A 9,014-nucleotide genomic window follows, 5' to 3' on the forward strand; every position below is an offset into this window, starting at 1 on the left:
CTCCTCCTACTCACCCTGCAGCTTCCACTTGGACTCCAGGAAGTCTTCCCTGGCCCTTATGCTGGGCCCAGGAGGGTCTGTGTGTGCCCGTAGCTCCCAGGCATCCCCGTAACCACTTATCGGTTGTGTCTTCCCGGAGCCCAAGGACTCTGAGTGTGGGGCGGAGACCCTGCCCCTGCTACATCCTATTCCTTCGCCTTGGGCCTGGAGCACGTCCACGAACACGTGTTGAACACACAGTAAAGTAGCACCTGTGCACACACGTACACCCATATACACATCTGTCCACCTGACCCGCCCATATGCACATCCATACACATGCCTATCCACCTGACCTGCCCATACACACGCCGGTCCACCTGACTCGCCCGTACACACAGTGGTCCACCTGACTCGCCCGTACACACAGTGGTCCACCTGACTGCCCATATGCACGTCTGCCCACCTGACTCGCCCACACAGCCATACGCACGCCTGTCCACCTGACTCACCCATACGCACGCCTGTCCACCTGACTCACCCATACGCACACCTGTCCACCTGACTCACCCATACGCACGCCTGTCCACCTGACCCGCCCATACACACGTCTGCCCACCTGACTCACCCATACGCACGTCTGTCCACCTGACCCGCCCATAAGCACGCCTGTCCACCTGACTCGCGCATATGCACACCCATACACACGCCTGTCCACCTGACTCACCCATAGGCACGCCTGCCCACCTGACTCGCCCATACGCACACCCATAGGCATGCCTGCCCACCTGACCTGCCCATACGCACGCCTGCCCACCTGACTCGCCCATACACACGCCTGCCCACCTGACCCGCCCACACGCACGTCTGTCCACGTGACACGCTGACACGCACGCATGTCCACGTGAGCCGCCCATACGCACGCCTGTCCACCTGACTCACCCATATGCACACCCATATGCACGTCTGCCCACCTGACTCGCCCATACGCACACCCATACGCACCCCTGTCCACCTGATCCACCCATACGCACGCCTGTCCACCTGACTCGCTTATATGCACGCCTGTCCACCTGACTCGCCCATACCCAATCCTGTCCACCTGACTCGCCCATACGCACGCCTGCCCACCTGACCCGACCATACGCACGCCTGCCCACCTGACCCGGTCATAGGCACGCCTGCCCAAACCTGACTCGCCCAAACGCAATCCTGCCCACCTGACCCGCCCATATGCACGCCTGCCCACCTGACTCGCCTATACGCACGCCTGTCCACCTGACCCGCTCATACGCACGCCTGTCCACCTGACTCGCCCATACGCACGCCTGCCCACCTTACTCGCCCATACACACGCCGGTCCACCTGACCCGCCCATACGCAATCCTGTCCACCTGACTCGCCCATACGCACGCCTGCCCACCTGACCCAACCATAGGCACACCTGCCCACCTGACCCGCCCATACGCACGCCTGCCCACCTGACTCACCCGTACGCACACCTGCCCACCTGTCTCGCCCATATGCACACCCATACACACGCCTGTCCACCTGACTCGCCTATACGCAATCCTGTCCACCTGACCCGCCCATACGCACGCCTGCCCACCTGACCCGACCATAGGCACGCCTGCCCACCTGACCCGCCCATACACACGCCCGCCCACCTGACCCGACCATAGGCACGCCTGCCCACCTCACCCGCCCATACGCACGCCTGCCCACCTGACCCGACCATAGGCACGCCTGCCCACCTGACCCGCCCATACGCACGCCCGCCCACCTGACCCGACCATAGGCACGCCTGCGCACCTGACCCGCCCGTACGCACGCTTGTCCACCTGACCCGCCCATACGCACGCCTGTCCACCTGACCCGCCAGTACGCACGCCTGCTCACCTGACCGGCCCGTACTCAATCCTGTCCACCTGACTCTCCCACACGCATGCCTGCCCACCTCACCGGCCCGTACTCAATCCTGTCCACCTGACTCTCCCACACGCATGACTGCCCACCTGACCTGCCCGTACGCACGCCTGCCCACCTGACTCGCCCATACGCACGCCTGCCCACCTGACTCGCCCATACGCACGCCTGTCCACCTGACCCGCTCATACGCACGCCTGTCCACCTGACTCGCCCATACGCACGCCTGCCCACCTTACTCGCCCATACGCACGCCGGTCCACCTGACCCGCCCATATGCAATCCTGTCCACCTGACTCGCCCATACGCACGCCTGCCCACCTGACCCAACCATAGGCACACCTGCCCACCTGACCCGCCCGTACGCACACCTGCCCACCTGTCTCGCCCATATGCACACCCATACACACACCTGTCCACCTGATTCGCCTATACGCAATCCTGTCCACCTGACCCGACCATACGCACGCCTGCCCACCTGACCCGCCCATACGCACGCCTGCCCACCTGACCCGACCATAGGCACGCCTGCCCACCTGACCCGCCCATACGCACGCCTGCCCACCTGACCCGCCAGTACGCATGCCTGCTCACCTGACCGGCCCGTACTCAATCCTGTCCACCTGACTCTCCCACACGCATGCCTGCCCACCTGACCCGCCCGTACGCACGCCTGTCCACCTGACCCGCCGATACGCACGCCTGCCCACGTGACCCGACCATACGCATGTCTGCGCACCTGACCCGCCCATATTCAATCCTGTCCACCTGACTCGCCCACATGCACACCTGCCCACCTGACTCTCCCACATGCACGCCTGTCCACCTGACCCGCCCATAAGCACGCCTGCCCACATGACCCGACCATACGCACGCCTGCCCACCTGACCCCCCCCATATTCAATCCTGTCCACCTGACCTGCCCATACACACGCCTGCCCACCTGACCCGACCATACGCAATCCTGTCCACCTGACTCACCCATATGCACGCCTGTCCACCTGATCTGCCCATACGCAATCCTGTCCACCTGACTCAGCCATACGCACACCCATACGCACGCCTGCCCACCTGACTCGTCCATACACATGCCTGTCCACCTAACTCGCCCATACGCACACCTGCCCACCTGACTCACCCGTAAACACACCCATACACACGCGTGTCCACCTGACTCATCCATACGCATTCCTGTCCACCTGACTCACCCATACACATGCCCATACGCACGCCTGTCCACCCGACTCGCCCATACGCACACCCATACGCATGCCTGTCCACCTGACTCGCCCATACGCACACCCATACGCATGCCTGTCCACCTGACTCACCCATACGCACACCCATACGCACGCCTGTCCACCTGACCCGACCATAGGAACACCTGCCCACCTGACCCGACCATACAAACGCCTGCCCACCTGACCTGCCCGTACGCACGCCTGCCCATCTGAGCTGCCCGTACGCACGCCTGCCCACCTGACCCGACCATAAGAAAGCCTGCCCACCTGACCCGCCCGTATGCATGCCTGCCCACCTGACTTGCCCACACGCACGCCTGCCCACCTGACTCACCCACACACACGCCTGCCCACCTGACTCGCCCATACGCACACCCATATGCACTCCTGCCCACCTGACTCACCCATACGCACGCCTGCCCACCTGACTCGCTCATACGCATGCCTGCCCACCTGACTCGCCCATACGCACACCCATATGCACGCCTGCCCACCTGACTCGCCCGTACACACACCCATATGCACGCCTGTCCACCTGACTCTCCCATACGCACGCCTGTCCACCTGACTCTCCCATACGCACGCCTGTCCACCTAACTCTCCCATACGCACGCCTGCCCACCTGACTCGTCCATACGCACACCCATACACATGCCTGTCCACCTGACCCGACCATAAGAACGCCTGCCCACCTGACCGGCCTATACAAACGCCTGCCCACCTGACCTGCCCGTACGCACGCCTGCCCACCTGACTCACCCATATGCACACCCATATGCACGCCTATCCACCTGACTCGCTCATACGCACGCCTGTCCACCTGACTCTCCCATACGCAATCCTGTCCACCTGACTCACTCATACGCATGCCTGTCCACCTGACTTGCCCATATGCAACCCTGTCCACCTGACTCGCTCATATGCAGGCCTGTCCACCTGACTTTCCCATACGCACGCCTGCCCACCTGACTCGCCCATACGCACGCCTGCCCACCTGACCCGCCCATACGCACGCATGTCCACCTGACCCACCCGTACGCATGTCTGCCCACCTGACTCACTCATACGCATGCCTGCCCACCTGATCCGGCTATACGCAATCCTGTCCACCTGACTCTCCCATAGGCACACCCATACGCACACCTGTCCACCTGACTAGCCCATAAGCAATCCTGTTCACCTGACTCTCCCACACACATGCCTGTCCACCTTACTCGCCCATATGCGTGCCTGTCCACCTGACCCGCCCATATGCACCCCTGCCCACCTGACCCGCCCATACGCACGCCTGCCCACGTGACCCGACCATACGCATGTCTGCGCACCTGACCCGCCCATATTCAATCCTGTTCACCTGACTCGCCCACATGCACACCTGCCCACCTGACTCTCCCACATGCACGCCTGTCCACCTGACCCGCCCATAAGCACGCCTGCCCACATGACCCGACCATACGCACGCCTGCCCATCTGACCCCCCCATATTCAATTCTGTCCACCTGACCTGCCCATACACACGCCTGCCCACCTGACCCGACCATAAGCACTCCTGTCCACCTGACTCGCCCATACACACGCCTGTCCACCTGATCCGCCCATACGCAATCCCGTCCACCTGACTCACCCATACGCACACCCATACGCACGCCTGCCCACCTGACTCGTCCATACACATGCCTGTCCACCTAACTTGCCCATACGCACGCCTGCCCACCTGACTCACCCATACACACACCCATACACACGCCTGTCCACCTGACTCATCCATACGCAATCCTGTCCACCTGACTCGCCCATACGCACACCCATACGCACGCCTGTCCACCTGACCCGACCATAGGAACACCTGCCCACCTGACTCGCCCACATGCACGCCTATCCACCTGACTCTCCCATACGCACGCCTGTCCACCTGACTCGTCCATACACACACCCATACTCAAGCCTGTCCACCTAAACCGACCATACACACGTCTGCCCACCTGACCCGACCATAAGAACGCCTGCCCACCTGACCCGCCCGTACAAACGCCTGCCCACCTGACCTGCTCGTACTCACGCCTGCCCACCTGACCCGCCCGTATGCACGCCTGTCCAGACTCGCCCACACACACGCCTGCCCACCTGACTCGCCCACACACACGCCTGCTCACCTCACTCGCCCATACGCACGCCTGTCCACCTGACCCGCCCATACGCATGCCTGCCCACCTGACTCGCGCATATGTACGCCTGCCCACCTGACTCATGCAGTTTGAGATGGTGCCCCGCATGGATATAGATTCCCAGGTACTTGGCAGAGCTTCACAGCCTGGCGTACTCAGGCCTCTAGCTGGGACCCCGTCTCAGATGCAGCCCTGTGAGGAGGGCACCATATCTCCTGGGCCTTTGTGCCCTCAGACTCCTTCCCTGTCCCTCCCCTCATCTCCCACCAGCTTCCAGGGAGCCAAGGTGAGCTCTCTACATGTGATCGCCGTGTACACGGCCTCATCTCCCCAAGTCAAGGCCCTGGCACAGTCACAGGTGCAGGGATATGCTATGTGTTTGTTGCCTGGGTCTTCCAGGAAATCAGGTCTTTCCAGAAAACCCCATGGCTCTGAGCCTGCTGCCCAGGGCCCTGCTGTGGGGAGGAGATGTCCCCGCAGGCGGGGCCAGGACAGGTCAGAGGGGCCACAGGCTCAGGGGGCCTGAAAACCACAGTGCCTTCCCTTAGACAAGAAGGCTTATTCTGGTAAAGCCACTTCCCTTTCACCCTCCACATCCAATCAGTCACCAAGCTGGACCAATTCCTCCTCTTTCCACACTCTTGCCAAGCCCACGCTTGCCCTGTGTCCCCACCATCATTTCCTCTGTGCCCGGAGTTCTGCCTCCGGCCTCACTGTCTCTCCCGTCCATTGTCCAGCCGTAGCCAAATCAGCTCTCCACAGCCCAGCTGCTCTGGAACTCTCCTGCTCAAACCCCTCTCTGCTCCCCGCTTCCCTCTGGACCAATTCCAAACACAATTCCGGCAGCAGAGTGAGGAATGCAGAGTCCCAGGCCTGGACGTGGACCCCGGCCCTGCTGTTTCTTGCTGGAGATGATGCAGGTGTTCCAGGGAGTGACAGGGAGGGGACTGCATCAGCTGAGAGAGGTCGGAGGAGGAGAGCTCAGCCTGAGGAGCTGCACAGGTGCCCACCCCCTTTCCCGTGACAGGAGACCCTCGAAGAGGGAAGAGGCAAACAGTTTCATCGCATTCCTCTCCCGAGCTCTCCAGCCCAGCCCGGAGCCCTCACATCACAGCTGTGCCACTCTGAGGCAGGCCAGGCTCCCACCCCACCTGCCCCAGCCCCAGAACGCCCTCCTCCATGCTCTCCTCCCAGCTCCGGCCCAGCCTTTGCCGCCACATCACCACTTCTGTGAAGGTCCCCAAGACTACCTTGGGATTCCCTGCCTAGTTCCTGCCATTCCAGGTGCTGTACTGCCACCGTCCCCCTTCAGAGAGACCTGGGGCAGCCTAGGGACTTGTGTCACTCATGGGTGCCTTCACCGCACTCTTCTTGTCTCCAGGAAGCCCTTGTTCTGCAGTCTCACCTCTCCCAGTACAGCAGGCTGTGTCCTGGGCAGTTCCTGGGCCAAGACCTCAGCCGTGTTCCTGTTTTTCCAGCCGTACTATGGATTTTTAGAGCTGCCTTTCTGCCCGAGTTAGCTGGAGAGTTTTCTGTTGCTTGTGACCAAGAGCGCTGACTGACATCAGTGTGAATTAGCTGAATTCCCAGCACCCAGTGCAAGGCCCAGAACCAGGTGAAAGCCCAGGAAGGTGAGCTCCTTCCTCTTCCTTTTCCTTTGGAAGGTATCCCTCTTTCTCCAGGCTGACAGGCCCCACCTGATGGCAAATTGCCCTGGGGAAGAAACAGAACAGCAAAAATGTCCCATGACACAGGGATTCTTGAGAAGCCCCGGGACCACCCTTCCACATGGCCTCCCTTCGCAAAGTTAGCAGTCAAGCTACCAGCACCAGCCAAGGGAACCCACCCCCCAACACACACACACACACACACACACACACACACGCAATTATACACACACACATATGCAATTATACACACACACAATTATACACACACACGCATGCAATATACACACACATGCAATTATACACACACATGCAATTATACACACATGCAATTATACACACACATGCAATTATACACACACATGCAATTATACACACACATGCATGCAATTATACACACACGCAATTATATACACACACATACAGTTATACACACACACATGCAATTATACACACATGCTTGTGTGCACAAGGTCACACACACATGCATGCACCTTTCACTGCCACTCCTTGCCCGCATAAGTCCTTGGCTGCCACATGAGACTCTGCCCCTGCCAGGGCAGCCCCCATCAGCACACAACAGCAGGGGTGCTGTGGGGCTGCTTTGCTGGGGCTCCCCCAGTGACGGGCCACTTTCGGTTGGGTTCCCTGACTACACTGAGCCCCATCTCTCTCCTCGTCTTTCCTCAGTTCCCCTCTACTCCTCGGGGTCCAACCCCTCCCCTCTTTCTCATGAAACCCTTCGGGCACGACATCCATAAGAGAGACCCTGTGCACGGACCCCCCTCTGCAGCTGCCCGGCTCTGTCTGCACTGGCAAGGTGAGGCAGAGGTGGCTGTGCCCCGGGAACAGACAGCAGCGGACCGTGCTTTAGGACGCTCTCAGGCCGGAGGGTTCTCTGCGGTGTCCAGTGAGGGAAAATGCCCACAGCAGGTCTGCATTTGGGTTTGTGCGATGTTTCCTTACAATTGGGTTCAGGGTTTGCATCTTTGGCAGGAAATCTCCCAAACAATGCTGTGTTCTTCTCACTGGAGCTCATGGTGCCTAATACGATTGATTTCTCCTGTTACCAACAAGGTACACTGTGGTCTTTTGATCAGGTGCTGTCTGCCAGGCGTCTCCATGTCAAGTGACTCATTTTTATTTTGTAATTACTAAGTGTTTTGAGGGGAGATACATTGAAATTATGTAAATATCCATTTCTCATTAACATTTCAATTTATTTATGTAGCAGTTTATATCCGTGTGGAGGGGTGATATTCTGTTTTGTTCAGTGAGTTATGTGTTATAATCATTTATTTACTTAGATGCTCAAAACTCTGCTAGGTTTGGCTGGTGGAAGCCCTCATGGTCTGAACATCTGCACCCTCCCCACATTCCGGTGTCCAAATCCTCATTCCCCAGGGTGATGGCATTAGGAGGCTGGGCCTTTGGGAGGTGATTAGGTCATGGGGGTAGAAGAGGCCAGAAAGCTAGCTCCTTTATTTCCATCATGGGAGGACACCGTGATAAGTCAGCCGTTTACAACCCTGAAGAGAGCCCACACCAGAGCCAGCCATGGTGGCCCGATCTCAGACTCCCCAGCCTCCAGACTGCGCGAGATGCGTCTCTATTGTGCAGAGGCCAGCAAGTTATGGAATTGTGTCATAGAGGCCCGCACAGACTAAGACAGAGCCCCTTCGCCCTGGCTCTTGCGGCCTTTTGACATGTGCCATCATTCTTCCAGCAAGTCCTTGCTTTCTGGCTCAACAAGATACTCCAGGCCCACCTACTCCTTTCCCTGCCCTGTCCCTGGAGTCAGCCATTTTTCCAAGGAGGTTTGGTTTCTTTTAGTGAAGAATGACACTTAGAAGCCAAGATTTGGGCACCAGGGTGATTGTTCTTATTAGAGTGTCTCCCTGCACCTGAGACAGCAGCCACACACACTCACAACAGTAACATGGGTGCACACATGTGCATACACACACACAGGCCCACTCTTTTATTTTTGAGACAGTGTCTTGCTCTGTCGCCCAGGCTGGAGTGCAGTGATGCAA

Source organism: Pan paniscus, chromosome 12 (genome assembly GCF_029289425.2).
Source record: "Pan paniscus chromosome 12, NHGRI_mPanPan1-v2.0_pri, whole genome shotgun sequence".
Taxonomy (NCBI): Eukaryota; Metazoa; Chordata; class Mammalia; order Primates; family Hominidae; genus Pan; species Pan paniscus.